The sequence below is a fragment of the Rhipicephalus microplus genome, chromosome 6, assembly GCF_043290135.1.
Source record: "Rhipicephalus microplus isolate Deutch F79 chromosome 6, USDA_Rmic, whole genome shotgun sequence".
Classification (NCBI taxonomy): domain Eukaryota; kingdom Metazoa; phylum Arthropoda; class Arachnida; order Ixodida; family Ixodidae; genus Rhipicephalus; species Rhipicephalus microplus.
Genome location: NC_134705.1, coordinates 177776854 through 177795305, shown reverse-complemented (window position 1 = coordinate 177795305; position 18452 = coordinate 177776854). Strand labels below are relative to the sequence as shown.

Genomic DNA, 18452 nt, shown 5'->3' with positions numbered 1-18452 from the left:
AAAAAATGCTGGAGTGGAAGTGCGCAGAAGTGAAGTCGTTCCTCTGGCAGGATGGCGGCTGTGGCGGCCGTCTTACTAGGGGCATGATGAAGTATCACCGTTCAGCGATTAAAAACGAAGCGTTCCCCTCGCACGCCCAACGAGTTTAATGCGGGAACTATTTCGGGTCACATAGTGCTCCAAGTGCGTTTTACAGTTACTAGTTTTCCTTAGTGAGCCTGTAATTGGAGGCAAAGTTCTTTGAAGATTCAGTTATCCGTACTAGTTTCTGTGTGTTATTTCATCGGGAACAACTATCCTTTAATACAGAACTAACGTAGCATTTACATACCATATGAAAGCCACTTGATCTTTAGGTGGGCACTATCAGAAAAGAGCGTGTTTCCGCCATCCTGGCAGTGGCAAAAGCTGTATGGCTTCACTTCGGCTGGCAAGCCATTGCGGGAGCTTCCACTCCAGCAATTTTTCTTTAATCCTCCTTGTATACAACGTAAGCATTGCAGACTCTGGTCGAACCTGTCGAACTAAACGCCTCTGTTGTTACCGTTTTCACGCAGGATCTACATACTTAAAGATACGAGCCTAGACTTACTGTCTGTAGTACAATATGTCAGCCGCACAAACGAATATAAAGAAAAGACCAATGACAAAAAAAAAAAAAACCCTGACCACGGCGTGCACAGACTAGCACGTGCGAGAGGCATTCCATTCGCCCAGCCTTCGCCGAGCGCAATCAAACAATCCGAGTGTCGACAAAGTACAGTCTGCGCGCCTTACAAACAAACCAAGCAATCAAACAAACAAAAACCGTACGCCCGAGAGGGCGGACGAAAAAAAAAAAAAGACGTTTTCGACCACACGTTTAAGTATAACCGGGGGCCATTTTCCATCGCGGACGAATTCCTCGCATATATTATAACACTTTCTCGAGGAGCGCCACATGAATGGACGTTGGTGAACTTAGTCGACGACGCGTGTTATGCAAATGCGTCAGAAGTTCGAGCACGCGTGCCAATGCGTTTGTTGTGATGCCCTTTTTCTTTTCTTTTTTCTTGAGGACGGTGAGCGGACACGTACGTCGTGGAATATGCATTGCCGGCATACTTGTGGGAAGCGTTTACACTCGCAGAATGCATCGGTTGAGTCGAAGCGTTTATACTGAGCGATGTCCACAACGGAACGCTCGGAACGACGATAAATGCTGGGGCGTGACAGGAGGATGTAATGGTCGGTTGAGGTACTACGTAAGAGTCCAAAATTTCGTTTCTAGCTCGACGGGCCACCGTATATGATTGAGCAATGCATGACAACGCTGGTTTAAACAGCTGTCCAAACGAACCCCGGAAATGTCCCCTTAAGTGGAGTTCTGCTTAACAGAGGGAGAGAATAATAATAATAATAATAATAATAATAATAATAATAATAATAATAATAATAATAATAATAATAATAATAATAAAAAAGAAGCAGTCCGTATAATGATGACGATGATTGACACTTATCAGCATCCTCAAGTAAGGTTCTTTTTCCGATGGAGGCGGAAATGTTGTAGGCCCGTGTGCTCACATTTGGGTGCACACAAAGAATCCCAGGAGGTCGAAATTTCCGCAGCCCTCCACTACGGCGTCTCGTATAATCATATGGTGGTTTTGGGACATTAAACCCCACATATTAATCAATCAATCAATCAATCAAATCACATAACGTTCTTCGCACCGAATGGACTTCTGTGCCTTAAAAGAGCACCGAGACAAAACTTCGAAGCCTCGATAATGAGCGATACATATCTACGTAGAGACGTACACAACATCTACCAAATATCAAGTGCATATATAGCCTATAGAACATATCGATAATCAATTTCAATGCGCACGCCACGCGAATGGGCGTGATGCGTAGCCCCTCGAGATGCCGACATCAAACGCGGGGGGGGGGGGGGGGGCAACGTAAACAAAGTTATATACGTCACGAGTTTGTGTTGACCGCGGTCGCTGGCACACGCCTCGCTCTATATACTTGCGATTTCCTCCTCCTCCTCCGAGCCTGCGGCTTCGCGAGTGCTTCAGGGCTGTCAGTTCGGCGCCATGGCTAGCGCGCGTGACGTCACAGTTTTGCGTGGTCACGTGGCCAGAACCCACACGAAAGTTGGACTTGAACTTTTACACTTCCGGTGATTCTTTCATTTGGCGCAATCACGTCTGCTTTTTAGCCACAGGAGCATTTTTACCGCTGCTACTAATTTCTTACGAGAATCTAAAAGAATGCACTGCTAAACATAGATAAATTCAGTTGTGTTATGTATACACTTTTTTGTGTGTTTATTATGTTATCCTTTTCAGAGCTCTTTTTGTTTGTTTAGAAATCCAACACCTTTACATGATTACCTATATTACCTAACAAATACAACCCTTCCTTTCAAGAAGTGAATTAATTGAAAAACAAAGGCACCGTCCCATTCATGGCCTATCCCCCTATAGGTGGGTCGCGCCAAGTTGTTGAGGAACCAACCAACCAACCCTCGGAATCGCCCCTGCCTGGCTCGATGCTCTCTGAAGCCTAAACTCAGACTGGGCGCCCTGAAAAAGTATCTAAATGGGTAACCATCGCACACTCGCACATACGAGGTTTCCTGACGTGATAAAAGGGTCATAAGTGAAGAAAAAAAAAGTGTAACATTTTTGCGTTACACTTTGCGTTAGTTACACCAGGAACAGTTATGTCTTCGGAAAAAAAATTGCGAGAAAACGCTGACTGTGTTTACTATTCATGTAGAGTTCATTATAAAAAATACGAATGAAATTTTGTTTGAGGCACACCTTAATTAGTACTAATTGGAAACACTTAATTACTACCATATGATAGGTGAGTATCTGTACCTTCATAACTTGTCAAATCTCCAACAGCTGCTTATCACGACACCTATAGTAGCTTTTAGTGGCTTTAATGAGGTGTTATATTCAATGTATCAAATACGATACCGTGGGCATTGCAGGGTTGAACTCGTGGAAAAGTACGAGCCCCGAGTCGGGCGGCAGGAAGTACAAGACAAGAATGTTGTAAGAGGGGAAATGTGCGCTTCTGTAAATAATATAACGAACAAACGAAATTAGTAAACGAGCAAGAAGCCAAGAGACCCATATAGAAAGGCTGCAAGAGATAATAATTATACATTGTTAATTTCCTTCCTTTGCATAGATGGCTATAAAGGGAAAAAAACGAGATTCATTGCAGCAAGTAAGAGAAAAAATAAACACCAACGAATTCATCGAAACTGATAGGCAGCAAGAATCGTTACAACTCATGGGAAGCAGGCTCAGTGCATGGGGATTCTTTGTTTTTCGTTTTCCACTAATCAGTTTACCCGTACAGGTACGTCACACAATTTTTACAGATGCAAGGTGGGCGCTTCCATAAAAAAAGAAAGAAAAAAGAGATATGGATCACCCGCTGAAACCCCGACGCATCTAAACTAAAATATGCGGCGCGGAAACGGTGACATTCCTCACGCCGAGAATTTAAGAAAAGAAAGAAGCGAGAACACAGCACATGAAAAGAAAACATTTAAAAAAACGGCGCCATGGAAGCGAAAGGAAGTGAGACTAAAAAAAAAGGGGGGGGGGGAGAGAAGAATATACCGTGTAAGAAGTTAGAAAACAGCCACAGCACGTCTTGCGAAACGGTTTATATATATATTTTTTTCAACCACCGAGACTTCCAAGGGGGGGGGGGGGGGCACAATTTTTTAACGCTTATCGCACTTCTTAGCTCATGTGATTTCCTTTTTTTTTAGTACACCCCCCCCCCCCCCTCTTTTTTTTTTTCTTTACTCCGCCACGCTTTTATAATGATAAACAGGAAGGAGCCCCAAAAGCGACCGGCACAATGCGACAAGGCAGCCGTAGGGAACAGAACAGGCCGTTGAACAAGTGATCAACAAAATTGTGTTCCGCGGGCGACACGATCGCCAAGAAAAGAGGCAGCAACGAGAGGGGAACGTAAGATTGCAGAACCTTACTACCGTCGCCCCCCGAGCATTCACAGCGCGCTTTTTTATTATTATTATTTTTCGTTCGCAGGATGCCTCTGCTGAGAAAGGAATAAACGCGCGATGAATTATTGAGCAGGGTACTCTCTCCATACTCTCTCCCTCATTCCTTCCGCCTCTCCCGTTCATTCACCCAAGCTTTCGACATAATGTCGCATCCTTCAGCACCATCCTATACCTGCCTGTGCCAGCGTGCGGTTCCAGCGGGAAGGATGGGAGTTATTCAAAGAAGAAAAAGGCTTTCTTGGCCAATGCGTTGCTGCTGCCCAACAACGATTCTCTCCTTATTACGCCGTGAGAAAGAAAAAAAAAAGAAAAAAAAAACAAAACACTCAGTCGTGCAAGTATAAGTAGTGCAAGCATACGCTCTTACGTCACGCACCCGACGGGAACATGTCGAGCAAGAAGATGTTGCTTCAGGTGTAATAATTAAATCAGTAACTTTCAAGAATGGAAATGGGAGAGAGAGAGAGAAAAGAACACTTTTTTATCGCTACTTCTCCGACCCCCCAAACAACACGAAACAGCATAACAGCTAGCGTAAACAGGTGGAGCTGCTACCAACAAGTTCTCGCACCAGCCAGCTGTACCTTCACGTGTATTGACGACGGCAGTTCTGCAGTATATTAGTTTTGAAAAATGAATTTATTATTGTTTCTACTACTACTACTACTACTACTACTACTACTACTACTACTACTAATAATAATAATAATAATAATAATAATCGAAAATACCAGCTCCACTCCACACCAAAGCGTCGAAAGCTGATCTTGTGACTTCAAGGTTTTTAGTGCAGCACGCGACAGGGGGGGGCGGGGGGCGGGGGTGATTCTTAAATGAAGAGAAAAGTGAGCCCCGTAACTGCCTCTCAGGGGGAGGACACCTCAACAGTAGCTCACGAGGGGCGGGGTAAAGGAGGGATTAAAAGGATAGGATTAAAGGGTGTAGAGATTTAGAGAGCGGGAAGGAAAGAGCCGAGGCGAACGGACAGCCACATCCGGAAGTAAGAAGAAGATAGGAAAGATGAACACGGTCGCAGGAGTCCGAGGACGGGGCACCACTCGGCGAGAGCTCTTGTACCACTCGGCGAGAGCTCAGGAGATGGCGTAGGGCGAGCCCAGTCGGCCAGAGCTGCGCTGTCGTCGGAGATCGCGAGGCCACAACCGGTCGGCACGAAATCCAGAGAGCGAGTCCTCCCAGCACGCGACGGCAAAAATGCCATGCGTACAATCACTGAGGCGTTACGTGCCGCAGCTGCCGGTTGTGCGTGTGTGAGGTGGATGGGGTGGGCGCTCCGGTGCAACTTTCAATCACCCTAGGTTCTCTAACGTGCAACCTTAATTTAAGCGCTCAGCCAATGTTGCACTTCGCTCACCTCGTTGGAATGCGATCGCCGTGTGAGCGAAATCTCAAAAACACGGTGTCATCCAAACGAGGAGCTCTACCCAAGGAACTGTTATGAATTTGCTGTGTCGCGAGGGTAGCGGTGGCGAAGAGCGGCGAGCAGTCGAGCGGACTTCGCTGAAGCCTTAGCTCGAAGGCAAAGCAGGAAGGCAATCCGCTTTGAAAACAGCAACAAAAAGTAGCGTTTACTGTAGCAGGTTGTCGTTTGTACAGAGCCGGCCAGCATGACATCGTCGGCTGGGGCAAAATCCTCTGAACATCGGGCCGGCATGGCCTTAAATAACGTTTTGGTCCTTTCTGCGAGACAAGTTCCCTGGAACGGCACAGTGGCTTGGCTGAGGAGACGCAGCCATACCCGGAACTGCAAGGTGGTTCGGCGGAGGAAGCGACGTTATCCCCGGAACTGCACGGTTCTCCTGCACGGAAGGCGGCGCTGGGAGGGGGGAGACAGTTCGTCGGAACAGCGCTCGATCTCGTGAGACGTGCTCCCGAACGAGGAAAATGTCTGTGGCATAACACCAAGGAACACGAGCTGACACCGACGCGCGACTGCTGACGCCGCCTGCACCACGGTTTTTCGCGATCACATCGCTTATGTGTACAAGGTAAACTACAGCCGGAGGGCGGGCGGAAGATTGATACGCCGCCACGGATGCTCAGAACCGATAAGTTCGATTATCGCGGCAGCGTTTCGCGTCTGCGAAGGAATAAGAGCGCGGCTATTAAAAACGAGAGGGGGGGGGGGGGGTGCGCCGCACAGAGAAGTCGCAATGATGAGATGAAGTGCGCCACGAGCGGCAGGAGCACGTACGAACGACGTGCCCTGCTCAGAAGAGTACGAAGAACAAACAGGGACATGCCTGTGATGCAGGAAACGAGGAGAGAGAGAGAATAACAATGATTAAATAGAGAGGAGTTTAGGAAAAGAAGGAGACACAGCAAAGAGTGGGGGGTGAGAGTTATAAGAGGGAGAACAATAATGTCTAAAAAAAAGGAATTTCAGAAACGTAACAAAGAAAGAAAGAAAGAATGAAAAAGAACAATAGTGATTAGACAGAAAGGAATAGAACAAACGATAGAAAGATGAACGGCTGGAAAGACATAAGGAAGAAAGAAAAAAAACCGTTGTGATGATATATAAAGGAACATGATAAAAGACGGGAAAATAATAGCAAATAAAGAGCAAATAGAAGAAAAAAAAAACGCGGCCGACTCATCGGGCGAATGGCTATACCACTCCCCCTTTCCCCTAGGGACACGTGACTGGCACGCGTAGCGAACCACGGTGTATGCGAGCTCGCGCTCTGACGCGCTTGGCTAGCGCCGCGCGACCGACCGACCGAGCGACTGCAGCACGCGGGCACAGCCAGCCGCCGAGCCACACGGCTCGCGAGCCGTGAGGCGAAACGTGCCCCGCAGGTCGGTACCACCACCACCACCACACACACACACCCCGCAGGGCACCACACTCGCGCGCCCCGGGAAAGATGGCGCATGCACCCACTCACGCACGCAGACGCGTTTCATCAGACCCTCTCTCTATCTCTCTATTGAGTGTATATAGTGGTTATAGAAGGAGGGAAGAAAAAGAAGAGCAACAACTGAGGATCACCTAAATAAAAAATTAGACTCGATACTGAGTCGGGTTGGAGGTGGGTGGGACGGAGTATACAGCAGACGAGGGAGACGGCACACGGCGAGGTATGGACTTTCATACGAGAGCATATAGAGAGATGAGGCCCGATAGGAGAGTAAGAGGGCGAGGAAGAAAGAAAAAGAGAATGGAGTGACGGAACAGAGAGCGGACCGGACGCACATTCATTCTCGTCACGATTCTTATTAAACGCAGGGGAAGGACCCCTGCGGTGGTGGCACGCGTAATGCACGGCGGCAGCGAAATGCGGATGATAACAGCGGCGTAGTGAGTCGGTAAAAAAGAAAAAAAAAAGAAACAAAGATGTAAGAGTGCCTTGCCATCTACGGAGCACGTGAGACCCTCCTTCTTCCTCTGTGAGCGTCTGCTGTGCTTGCGTGTAGATGAGGGAGTGAATGAGGTTGAGTGAGGATGGCGGCCAAGAGCCCCAGCTCGAACCCAGGAGTTTTGAGAGCGCAGTGTGGCTGGAGGAGTAGGCGAGTGGACGGTCACGGTGGGTTTGACCCACCGGCGACAGTAAGTCGATGTTGCAGGCCGCACGTCGGGTTATAACCTATACCGACAAGTGAAGGGTCAAAAGTAAATAAATAAATAAATAAATTCGGACACCATTGTAGGAAAGTTACAGCAGTGTTGTTAAGAGAATAATACAATCCCGACAAGTAAAGGGTCAAAGAAATAAATAAACAAATAAATAAATTAGGACACCATTGTAGGAAAGTTACAGCAGTGTTAGGAGAATAATACAGACGGTGAAGTAAATATAAACTGCGTTAAAAGACGCTTCAACAAATGCAAGAACACTGCAAGAAAATGGTCTAGCGACGAACACACGAACACACACACACACACACACAAACACGTACACAAACACACACACGCGCACACACACAAACACACACACAAACACACACACCACACACACACACACAAACACACACACACACACGCACACAAACACGTACACAAACACACACACGCGCACACACACAAACACACACACCACACACACACACGCACAAACACACACACGGTCATGTGCATGTTCTTAGCTAGTAATTGTTTGTTGTGTTGTCCTCATATTATTTATATCTCAACAATAAACACGCACAACCTCCAACACTTCATGGATGTCTTGATCAGCAGATATTTCAAAAAGGAAGGAGCAGTGCGTCAGGTCCGCCGCCTCAGAGGAGCGCGCGACAAGGGACCGTCCAGACGTGACTGAAAACACCGATGCGCCGCGAATAAAGAGAGGGAAATAGGAGAGAGAGCGAGAGAGAGAAAATGCAGCGTTATGCAAGCGGAATTTGTCCCGAGATGCGACGACGATGACGACAGACTGTATGTTGGTTTTGCACGGCGGGGAGAAATCGGGAGCTGAGGAAGTTCCTTGGGCTGTGCGCGCTCTAAAAAAAAATCAATTTCGGGGAGGATAAAAAAAAAAAAGCTCGGCGGTTGTAACGATGTTAAGAAGCGTAGCCCCTGCTCCCTCGATTCCCCCGTATAGGTTCCCAGGAAAAAACAAATAACGATAAGTCCCGCAATGCTCCGGAAAGTTGAGCGTATATCCGCGCAATACCGACGATCATTGCGTGACAGAAGAGACGCGACGGGTAATCGACGCACAGTCTACACTCTCAACGAAGGGCGTTGTACATCGTGTGTGTCATTGGCCACGCAAGACTTCCGGACACCATTTCAACACCCAAGAAGGCCCCAGACGCTGTAAACAAGAAGGAGACACCTGGATCGCGTCTAGATTTGGTCAAAGGGAGCCCACTCAGTTTCAGTTTCAGTTTCAGTTTCCACGCGCGCCACGAAACAATGTAAGTTTAATTAAAATTTAATTACGGTGTCCTAAATGGTGTGCAGTACCTATAGCTTTGCTATTCACAGCTAAAGACAGAAACTTCCATTTGCTTTTGTAGAAAAGAAGCGGCAATTTTAAGATGTCCCTTTTCCTTGTTATACACGATACTAATGGGAACAGACAATAATGTCAAATATTGATTTACATGTGGGGTTTAACGGCCCAAAAACCACCATATGATTATGAGAGACGCCGTAGTGGAGGGCTCCAATATTGTCAAAAAAAAAGTAGAGGTTATATTCTAAGAAGTAATTGTACTGTAAATTAGAAGAAAAAAAACGATTGGACGAAAAAACAACTCGCCGTGGGCAGGCGACCCAACCAGCGACCTCCGAATAACGCGTCCGATGAGCATCCCTCCTCCCATTGTCTTGTCCCGAAAACACTTATCCCGTTACCCCCTGCTCTTCATTTCTCCTCTACATTTCTCTGACGTCATGCGCATGATGCGGCACAGGCGTGTTTACCGCGAACAAACGGACAAACGTTTCTCTAGCACACTCTAAAACAGTGGCGCACAGCCAGGGGGTGGCATACCGTGCCCGTGACCCCCCCCCCCTTTTTTTTCTCTCACAGTTTCTTTTTTTTTTTGCTCAATTGTGTCATCCTGGGCTAAAAATGGCCATTTGCTTGTGTCCGGTTCTCACTTCAGAACAAAAAAGCGCTTGTGAACGAACAGAGCGAGACCGTGTTGTGTAGTTTCATGACTGTTCATCCGTCTTTTTTTTTTTTACTGTTATTCTCTCTTCTATCCTTTTTGTTATTCTCCCTCCCCCTCCCCCAAGTGTAAAGTAGCCAACGGAGCCAAAGCTTGGTTAAATTCCCTACTTTTCCTGTCCATTTCTCACCCTCTCCAAAAAAAATTCCTGCCTGCGCCCCTGCTTTACCATGTTATCTCTCTCTCTCTTTCTCATCTACACACGTTTTTCACTGTCTCGCTGCATCGCGTAGGGTAGCGCGAACGGGATCTTTTTGTTGTTCAGTAAACTCCCCCCCCCCCTTCCCACAGTCTTCGTGCTTTGAACTCTCTTTCCCCGCGTTACGTAACTGCTGTTCACAGTAAAACAGGCGTGCTTTAAGGAAGCATTCGCGACGTATGCGCAACGGCGATTACGGGGTGTGAGGGGACGACGCACGCTCGGCAACCCGCTCTATTACGAGCACTAATGGCGCGGCAGTAATGGGAGCGGAGGGGGCGGGTAGAGCCAGCGCGTCGCCAGCCAGATGCCGAATGCAGGGTACACATCGCCAGCGCCCATGCGGCGGTCACACTCGACTACCTCGCGGCGAGTGGTTAGCAGCACCCACACCCTGTATAGATTCAACTATATACCAAAAGCCCGTACTCTTGCGAATTCATTTCTTGTGCATCGGGCGCTTTTGTATGTCCTCCGGATCCGACCACGCTACAGTAGAGAGTTTTAGTACTGCGGATTGGTGCTACGTACGCATCACGCAAGCGCCTTGCGTTACGTGGCGTCGTTTGCCACTAATCGGCTTTTAGTACGCCGTAGTACCCGCGTACGTAACGAGCGTGAAGCGTGTTGCGCCATCTGGTAGATCAAAACAGAAGCACGTGTTGTTGACAGCCAATGTGAGTCAATCCAAGTGTTATAGCCAGATTATGGCCATATTTTGAGGCACAGAGCCGGTCGGTGCTTGCCTTCGATGCCGCCATTTTGCAAAACGAAGTCTCGCGCTGTCACGAACTTGTTCGAGAGCGGCGCGATCACCACATACGTACGCACGCACGCATCTCATGCGTGCGTACGTAGCGGCTCGTACGTAACGCGATACGTGCGCGTTGCGGTCTGCGCATGCGCACTAAGCAGAACGTGGCGTCCTTACGTACGCAACGCCGCCACGTACGCAGCGTACGCAGTACTAAAACTCTCTAGTGTCCTCCATCGCCCTTTGAGCATGCAGAGCCCGAACGTTTTCCTTTTGCATTGAGTGTACCCTACACACCACCTCGAGACACACCATCTAGCTCCGCACGCCCTCAGCTGCTCCTCCCCTTCGCTCACTCATTCACTCACTCACTCTCACCTTCCCTCCCCTTGTCCAACACAACGTTATGCGAAACGTGGGACTACTTATTGTGCTATCCCGACAATTGCTGTGGTCCTTGGCACAAGTGATTGGATTACAATTTCGCAACATGACTTACACGTTAGTTAATTTCAAAGCAAATAATCACACGCCATTGAAACAAAAAAGCGGGGCTGGTGACGACGGCAACGCCAGCATGGAGGCCGTTTCAGTCTTTGGCCGTTGTCAGTACGCACGAGGCAAGGAAAAGTTCGTACATAGATCGGGCAGGTGGGCGTGCGACCTGCCGCGGACTCTTCGCATGACGCTCTCGATTGAGGGCGCCGTTGAAGAGAGGTTGCGAGCTTGCATCCGTGCATGTCGTCATACCGTGGGTCGTATACTATACGCCAACAACAACAAGCCTCGAGTGTCCGCCGTTAAGTGCCGGAGAACAAGTATACACAACGTGACGTTCATAACGCCAACGCAGCAGCAGTTCCAACGTTAAATGGCTTTCTCTCTTGACCCGGTACAGCGAATTCACGTCTCCACAGTGATCACTCTTACGCAGACGTCGATACTCTGCACATTCGTACAGAGTCGATACGAAAAGCCTTGCGGAAGCGGGACTTCGCAAAATACAATTTTCGAAGTGGTTCTGCTGTTCATACATATTCTACGATAACACATATCGCATGGGATACACAGGGAATACAGGATACCACGATAAGAATAAGGAAACCTTAATCGAGAGAAAGAGAGAGATAAATAGAGAGGAAAGGCATGGAGGTTAACCAAGCTTGGCTCGGTTGGCTACCCTATACTTGGGATGGGGGAAAGGGAGAATAATAGAAAGGAAAGAGACATAAAAGAAGAGGAGTAAGAAAGAGAAAGATGAATGGTCAGCTCGAGACTACACAGCACGCTCTCACACTGTTCTCTCACAAGCGGTCGTGAAGTCTGGCGGTCCTTAAGAAGTACAAGAGGGCTTTCGTGGCTTTGCGCGCATGGGAAGCCGTCGGGCAAGGTCCCAGGATCTTCTCTTCTGTAAGCGGCCGTGAATCCAGCTGACAGAGCTTGGCTTCCATAATACGTCGTTCAGGCTGGTATGCTGGGCAGTGGCATAGAATGTGCTCGAGCGTTTCCTCGAAGGCGCAGATGTTGCATGTCGAAGTGCTCGCCATTCCAGGGAGACGAGAGTACGCATTCGTAAACGCCATGCACAACCTCATGCGACACAGTAATCCAGGCGTCTATCTTTCTGATGGGATGTCCTCCCTGTAAGTGTGTACACTGTGAGTGTGCAATCTCGCAGACACAACCACTCGGTTGACCACCTCCATTGCGTAACTCAAGCTAATATGACGCATAGCCCAGGAGCCAGCGATGCATTGTCTGCCTTTCACGTTGGCGAAAGCAGTGCTAACTTGCATGGGTGAAAGAAAGCTGATCTAACACTCACCGCACTCTGCATGCCAAACATACAATGGGTGCACCCCTCAGCAGCAAAATCGATCAATTTAACCGTACAAAATAAACAAGTATAATCGCAAGCGAAAATCAATAAAACGGCGTCACTATACACCGCGCTCGCAGCGTAATTGATTGAGGTGCGAAAAAAAAATTGGGAAGAGATGCTTCGACGAGTGAACAGTGAAAAGAAAAAAAAATACAAGAACAAGGAAATTAATACAAAAACAGAAACCTTACGCATAGAAAAACGGTCCACTTTCAGCCTTTCCATCTGTTCTTTCTCTTCCAGGCTCTCACACAGGAGTAGTGCAAGGAGGGAGAAAGGGACGCGGCGCTGGCGGGGAGACCTGACACACCGTGCTCACCGGTATACAGTGGTAAGCAGAGCCCGAGGCAGAGAGGGGGTACAACAGAAGCCCGGCAGCATGACGTCAGCCCGTAGTTCCCCACCACCACGTCCCTCCCCCTCTCTCTTTGGACGCCCACACAGACCCGCGGTGGCGACCTCGAGCAGCGGGCTACACCCCGCGCGGTTCGAGGGCGTCCATCAAGGTCGGACGACAGCACTGGGTCCGGTATCAGACACCCGCCTATATACAGACCAACACCACTTATGGAGACCCCAGCATATATAAATATATATGACTCGATCGACCCAGACCCAGCCGCCACGATGAACAACACGTGGATAATACCGTTTGTTACGCGAGCACTCACGCCAGTATATATGGCAGGCCTAACCATATGTTGCGTCTTCGTAATATCGCGTTGTTTCTCGCGTGTGTATGTGACCAGGGATCAGCGTGACAGCAGGTGCGTGCGTCAGGCAGCTACTGCTGCCCCGTTTATTCAGTCCGTCACATTTATAATACACTCTGGGCAACGCCCCTTTGATCAACACGCGATAGCATCAAGATCGGGCGAGGCCCCTTGAGCTTATCGTGCGTAGCACACGAGTGAGGCGCGATACGATACATCCTTTTTCCTTAGGAAAACAAAGAAACTGTGCAGTTATATACATATGCGGAAAACGCGATAGCTTGAGGTGGCACTTCGTAACAAATGAACATATAGAAACAAAGGGAGAGTTCAAGCAATTTGTTCAAAGTCTTGGTCATATTCTAGTCGTCGTGGTGGTGGTGGTCTTTGCGTTCTCAGCGACCTTCTGGGTGCTGGCGTTGGGCTACTCTGTGTGCCCGCGGTAGTTGGGTCATTGCTTGGCGCTGTGTCTTCGACGTGCCGCGCATCTGTCGAGGTGCTTGGCTCTACGTTGCTCCCGCTGGGAACAGAGTCCTGCTGGAAGGATTCTCCAGTCGGTAGCAAGTGCTTGCGGTTGCGCCGGAGGCAGCGCCCTTCCTGTGTGATTACGTGGTCCGACCTTGATATTTCGCAACAGCTTTAATGGGGGGTACAACAAGCTTGGGAACCTTGCGGTCAACAAGTAAAAGCAGGGTAGATAGATTAACATCCTCCCCCGTCTTACTCAATGCCAACGTATCCTTGGACTTCGACCACGAATTAAGTGTGGCCTTGTCCAAAACAGGCTCCCTCTTCGGGCGCACGAAGTTAGTGGAGTCAGGGCGCACATTCGAAAAGTCTAGAAGGGGGCACAACCTTTTCAGCCTTCTTTCGCCCTCTTACTGGTCCTGTCGTCTTCACCGTCGTCGACATGGCCCTCTGGTGCGAGGAGAGGCTGCGGATATCCGAGGCTACTGTTTGCAGAGGCACGCTCATTTCATGGGTGGTTTTGGGCGCTGGGCTCACTCGGCGTGTTATCTGCGGTCGCTGTGGTGCCACCAGTGTCACGACCACCAAGACGAAACGCGCTCGTGCCTCTGTGGCTCGTGTTGTCACCTTTACGGCTTCTTCTCCAGCGATGCGCAACAGCAGCGCAGTTTTCGTCGAAGCACGTCGTGCTTTCGTAGGCTCTGTCGCTGTCAAAAAGAGCTCGAAGCGTTGCTTGAAAAGTACCCATCGCTTGCCTATATCACCTTCCAACCGCAGCGGCTCTGGAGGCTTCACTAATTCCATGCTGGCATTCCTCGGATGGCCAGCTGGGGGTACGGCCTAGATACTTCTGACACCATGTATGGGACCAGGGATCAGCGTGACAGCAGGTGCGTGCGTCAGGCAGCTAGTGCTGCCCCGTTTATTCAGTCCGTCACATTTATAATACACTCTGGGCAACGCCCCTTTGATCAACACGCGATAGCATCAAGATCGGGCGAGGCCCCTTGAGCTTATCGTGCGTAGCGCACGAGTGAGGCGCGATACGATACAGCGTGCACACGGCGACACGGACATCTTTATAAACGTCTTTATAAACGCTCCAACCGCACGCCAGAAAGGAACGCCAGAAGCTGCTACGTTCTTTCCACCACACACGTTGATAAGGAACAGCTATCATATAAATTAGACGCGCTAGGCCTAATAATGATAATCCTTGGAGGTTAACTTGCCGCAACTGCGATGTGAACATGACGCACGCCACAGTGGAGGCATCCTGAAATTTTGACCGGACGTTATGCAACGTGCAATGTCATCACACAGCAGACAGACATTTCGACTCCAATAACAATGCGACCAAAATGCAGCGAGATGTATGGGGCCGTGCGCCTATAGCATCTCAAAGGTGCACGTTAAAAAACCCCAGGTGGTCGAAAGCTCCGAAGCGCAAGAACACCACGTTTTTGTGACGAAAAACACATCTTTCTTACTCGTTCATGGCAAGGAACTTTCACCTATGCGCCCTATGTCAAGTTCCCGTGCGAACTTATTCCTACTCATGATCGTCAGTTCGCTCCGTGGTCTTTGTTTCTTAACACTTACAAAGCACCTTGCCTATAGCAAAGCAAACCCCCACATTCACCGAGCCTGCTCGTGGTAACACTCGTGCTGTTCTGGCTTGCGGGAAGCGGGTTTGCAAAGTGTGCCGAATTCCGATAGGCATTTAAAATTTTTTTTTCGTCTCATCAACCTGACCAACTGCAGCCACCCTTTCGCGCGCACAAACCCTAGATGCCTATGACGTCACGCGAGCGAAAGCGGCGCCCCCTGTCGACGCCATTACACTACCTGTCTCACAGCTTCCCCTCCCCGACCTCGCATGACGTCAGCTCTTCGTCGGGTGCCGGGAGAGCACCCATAATGGGGGGCGCGTGCGCAAAGTTGGCGGGGGGAGGGGGAAGTGAGGTGCAACATCCGCGATCGGGAGGAAAGGGTCCCCCCCCCCCCCCCCCCCCAGGTCGCCATAGACGGAGCGTGACCGATGGAGCGCGGGGGAAACCTGCAGACCGGACGCAGGGGAGCAACAGGGCGCCATAAACCCATTGCTGCTGCTGTGAGTCAGGCACGTCTGGCCGCCAGTGCGGGCACACACACTTTACACACACCGACAGTGTAAGCTGGAACGAGACGCGCCTTAATACAAGGGCTGCATATACTTGACTCAGCGGTGTTACGGCTCGGGCTTCCAAAAGTTGAGCTGAGCCGGCGTCGAGGGTAAACGTTTGGGAGGGCAGCGCGACAAAAGCCCGGATGAACAAGAATACGCCGTAGACGTTGAAAGTGCTATAGTAGTGTTTCCTAATTACATCACTGTTTTTTTTTGTCTTCTTACAGCGCCCTCTCAAACGCGCAGGAAGTTCAACCTAACACAAACAATTTTAATGATATCTAACCAGCAAATGAGATCTAACAGACAATCCTTGGCATATTTGTCTGTTGAAGCTCATCAATATTGTGTCTAGAGCAAGGAAAACTAGCCCTTCAATAAAGTGCACTTCTTTCCTCCATAACATGCTCTCTACCGGTATAACTGCACTTCGCGCGTTAAAGCTACAACTTGAGCACGTAAGGTTGCATCAATTAACGTATAACTTGCATACCCCCCCCCCCCCCCTTCCCAGTTCGCATTGTAGCATCTTTTTTGCACACCTAACATTGCCAAGAAAGAAAAAAAAGGAGACGATCGGTTTTGACGGGGAGCGCACAAAAGATGGCAACGCAAGAAGGAACACAAATAGACAAGCGACGCGTAAAGGTAACAGTCCATTGGCGAAAACTGTTAACTTATTTACACCAACGGCTAACACTCTTTGCAAATGTTGTAGGCCCGTGTGCTCAGATTTGGGTGGACGTTAAAGAACCCCAGGTGGTCTTAATTTCCGGAGCCCTCCACTACGGCGTCTCTCATAATCATATAGTAGTTTTGGGACGTTAAACCCCACATATCAAATCATCAACACTCTTTGCATATTAGGAAGCGAAGCAAACACAAAACACGCACGTGTTACCCCAGCGATATATGCAATTTATTTTATCTGACAAAGAGATGGTACGCTGACGCATTTCTCTTTGGGACATGAGACATTGTGAGATTCAATGATTAGGCTTGCTGTTTCACTTTTGTTTTTGTTCTTTATTTACAGCGCGCACCAGTACCCATCAAGACGTGCGCATCAGTATATACCCATCAAGACGAATCACCAACCAGCCCGAGTCGAAATCTTCCTTGGAGATGATTCGGTAATCAGCGTTTCGGTAACTCAACGGACCGCCGTCTCCCTCCCACTCGGGTGACGCGTATCGGAAAGCCGGTGATACACACAGCCTCGAAAGCTCACTATACGACACCGTAGCGGCCGGTTCCCGATTTCGAGTTAACGGGTTATCGCAGTGACAGCATTGACAGTCCAGCAGCAGTACTTGCAGTGAGGGCTGAGCGTCTTAAAATTACTACCCATTATTTTAAAAAAGTACAAAAGTAGTACACGTATACATACAAAGCGACAACTGGCGCGGTAATAGTAAATACAAAGTGAGACAGCAGAAAAAAAAAACGCACAAAAACATGAGCGAAGAGATGAGGCCGCGGATTATGGGGAGAAAGAAAAACAAGAGAAGGAACTTGGCGCTTGAAAATGAAAGTCAGTCGAGTTAAGGTAGCGCCGGGAGAAGGGGAGCGAAGTATGGGAGGGGAGGCTTCATTTTTCGGGATACCCCCTCCTTCCCCTTCCGTAGATTAGATTAAAATGCCAGTCGAAAGAAGCGCACGCTCGCGGACTGGGTGAATGAGTGTGTCAATCCTTCCTTCCAAGCGCTCCCTGCAACTGCAGGAACAGCAGTCGCAAGTTGGGCGCGGAGGTAGCAAAACGTATAAGCCGCGAGCGAGAGGCTTAGTTGCGCGTCAACGAACGAGATTGTTCAAACCGCGTCACGGAAGTGACGCGGAGATTACCCGGGGGAGAAAAAAAGAACGGCACGTGCACCAACCATCGGCTGCGGCTCGGCCTTATTTCTTCCTTCAATCACGCAGGAGCAATTTCCTCTCGCTGAGCGTTGTAGCCGGTGAAACGTAGTTATATATTAAAAAAAAAACGCGTTTACAAGTGCGGGGCCTGCCTTTGTGTGCGTCAGATTCCGCAGCATATCCTCGCTCTAAATTGCTTTAATCAACTCCCTACGAGCAAAGTAAAATTTTTCACAGCGTAGGAATTCCGTGCCATCAGCGATTATACAACAGAAGCAGCAGCAGCAACAACATCAAGAACATAACAATATATGCAACAAACGAGCAACTACAACAACAGCACAACAACAAGGCAGCTTTTAGTCCGGTGTGCAGCGAGCACTGCACACCGAGAAAATCGGGCTAAAGGTGTTTTCGTGACACTTGATCAGAGTGAAACTTCGCTTCAGTAGTTTCAGACACATGTCACATAAGCAATGTTCAAATTTTTGCACAAGTTATACTCTGTGACTATGCAGATATATAAAATTTTAATACAATGTGCCACTTTCACAACGTTATTATGATGTCACTACATCGAATGAAAACAAACACACGTTCACAGAAATAGACAGTAAAAACGTAGACCACTATTTCGCAGTGTGCCAATTATTACGCCACGTTAAGTGAGGGTGAAATCATCATTTAATGCAGCGCACGCACAAGCAACTTCTGT

At 48.8% G+C, this 18452-nt stretch overlaps 1 protein-coding gene across 1 annotated transcript in view; it reads right to left on the bottom strand.

The window, feature by feature from the left end:
- The window catches only part of LOC119168292 (E3 ubiquitin-protein ligase Trim9), a 279442-nt gene that overhangs the window by 118212 nt on the left and 142778 nt on the right, over positions 1–18452 (bottom strand). The gene's annotated exons all lie outside the window — the stretch shown is intronic.